The sequence below is a fragment of the Cicer arietinum genome, chromosome 5 (assembly GCF_000331145.2).
Source record: "Cicer arietinum cultivar CDC Frontier isolate Library 1 chromosome 5, Cicar.CDCFrontier_v2.0, whole genome shotgun sequence".
In the NCBI taxonomy this organism is placed as follows: domain Eukaryota; kingdom Viridiplantae; phylum Streptophyta; class Magnoliopsida; order Fabales; family Fabaceae; genus Cicer; species Cicer arietinum.
The window spans coordinates 43,209,985-43,213,136 of NC_021164.2; positions in this window are offsets into that span (position 1 = coordinate 43,209,985).

The window sequence follows — 3,152 nt, forward strand, 5'->3', positions numbered from 1 at the left end:
TCTCAGGTAACGTTTTAGTCCTTTATCTTTTTTTTTTTCCGATTTAGTCCTTTATTCCTAACAATATCAAATAAAGTATGAAAATATGAGTTTATTTGAAGATTTGCGTTACGAATTTGATGAAATTTGTATTATATTGAAGAATATAATTAATTTTATGAGTTTTGATTGAATTTTTTTTTGAATTTTTGTATAAAAAAGGATATCATTGTTGAAATTTTAAAACATAAAATATCAAATTGTCGCTTAAAATTAAAATAAAGGACCAAGTCGGGAAAAAAAAAAGATAAAGGACTAAAACGTTACCTGAAATTAAGTTAAAGGACCACATATGTAATTTAGCCTAAATTATATTTACAAATTTTAAATTTAAGTTATAACTATTTTATATGTTGACAAGATAACGTTATATATTTATATCGTTAATAATAGTCTTGATTCTTGATTCTTGATCATGTTGTTTTCATATAAAATGATTCTAGAGTACTAATGTCAAAATTTGTAATACGGTACTAATTTTCAATCTAACAATTAGTTTTGAAAAGTATTTATTTTATGTAATATTATGAAATCTAGTTGTTATGTGTAATTTGATAACTCATCTATATAATATATAATAACATATCGGAAGAAATAAAATTACACCTAATTTTCAATCTAACAATTAATTTTGAAAAGTATTTATTTTATATAGTATTATGAAAGATAGTTCTTATGTGTAATTAGATAACTCATCTATATAATATATAATAACATATCGGAAGAAATAAAATTAACATTTTAACATATAAATTACACCATGTAATAACATTTTATTTATATATATTTTATAAATTTGACCATTAGATTAAAAAATTATATCTTATATATAAATTTTAACATAAATCTAAAATTGTTTGATATGTTACTGATGTACGTTAAAATTAATGTCTTAAATACTTTTGTTTTATGGATTAATCTTGATGCACCTCAATAATATATCAAAGAGTTTTAGATTTTGGTAAAAATTTATATAGACAATCTTATATAATATAATATTCCTGAAATAAAATTGATATCACGAGAGAGGTTGAGTTGTGACCCTTTTTAAATTTTAGTTATGCACTAATATTATCCTCTCAATTTGTCTTTGGAGTGAGGATGGTTATATGGAAATAATCATCCTCTTATCAAGAATGATCTAAAGAAGAATAAGATGAATTTGAAATATGTATGGTAAGTGTGCTAATGGTATGGATAAAATAAATATAAAGAGAGTAGAGCTTAAGAAGATTAACACACTAATATTATCCAGTCCTCACAACTTTGTGAGATTTTCACTAGGGCTTAGAAACTCATCCTCTAATCTACACCTTTTCAACTATGTATTTTCTTAGCCTCGCCAAACTTACAAAACTGTATTTTTACTAGCCTCGACAGGCTTACAAAATAACTCAAGTTTATATCAACTTGAGGATATACAAGTAGTAATGTGTTTGATTTGTTTGGGATCAAATTACAACTTTCTAAGATAAGATAGTGATGTGAAGTTGTATGTAACACACTCAATAAAAATGATCCTTAGATCTATTTCATCATTTCTTCAGTATTGTTTATCCTCTGACATAGAGGACATAAATTCATCATCTCGTAAGTATTGTTTATCCTCTGTGTCTGCCCTCATATCTGATTTAAGTACGAGGATGGAGTTTCTATTTTATTGAGTCTTGATGTGATTGTTGCTTTTTACTTTCCCTTTTCCAACCACTTTTGACTATTGTGCCCTTCATGTCAAGTACTTCACCTTTTTGAACCTTTGTACTTTTCTGTATGTGTCAAATTTGTTATGAGGATATCATCTGTGTTTATCCTTGTCTTGAGATTGTATTCATCCTCTAATGTACTTGATTTTAAGGATGTTCATGAATGATCATCCTCGGATCTATGTAAGTCTTCGAGAGATGATTGTATGTCTTTCTTTCCAATATATGACTGTTGGAATTTGGTGTAAACATGTTAACACCTTTTTTACTTGTTAGGTAACCTTCTAGAATTTCATTTGTAAAAGAGATTCTTATTATTCTCTTGATTTATTATTGATGAGAATGTTTATTCTTGTTTACAGTACCTTGAAAATCACGATTGATATGTTTGTCTTACTTCAAAGGCTTTTGTATAAATTTGGACAATGCTAACATATTATTTTTACAATGCTGACATAAGACTTTATTTTTATATACGAGAGGATGATATTTTCGAGAGGATATCCTCAAGTTATGTTAAGTGTGACGATGAAAATTCTTGTCTTTCACATAAGAGTACGTGATTGGTGTCATGTCATTTCTATGTTTACTTTTGGTAAACCTTAAATAATGTGAACAACTTGTCAACTTTGTCCTATTCTACTTTTATGCCAATTACTTTTTCAATTATTGTGAGATGAAAATTTTGATAAATATTTATTTTCGAATTTGAGATTGTGAAGAATATTCATCCTCTAGTTTATCCTTGAATATAAGATTGTGAAAAATATTCATCATCAGATATGGATTATTCATCCTCTCATTTTCTTATAGACACATCTTGACCTATAATTTTTCTTGACTTCTTCCAAGAAATTTTATGTGTGGTTAGATGCAACATATTGTGATGATCATCATCAGCTTGAGGATAATCATATTTATATTCATGAATTAGGCTCCTCAATTCTTTCATTGTTGAATTGATACAATGCACTTGTTTATGTGAGTGACTTCAAACTTGACCATTTATGTCATTTCAACAAAAACTCAAATGGAAACATCAGTAGATCACTATTTAGAAAACTTAACATTTATTTCATAAGGTTTGTTGTCATTAAAGCACATATCAAAAAAGTTTTTACTTCAACAATCTCCCAATTTTTGATGATGACAAACCTTTAGAACAAATCTTTAGTTTTGTAGATTGATAAAATAAAAAATGAAAGAATGTCCATAGATATGCAATTAAACTCCTCCTAAACATATGCAAGAAGTTTAATTTGTTAACATTCTTCATTAATCATTTACATGCTATACATTTGTTCTATATTCTCTCTCCCTTTTTACATATATCAAAAAGTAGTGTAGGGCATGAAGGATAATTATAAGCAACAAGAATAGGAATTGATCACATAAATATCATTTAGTTGA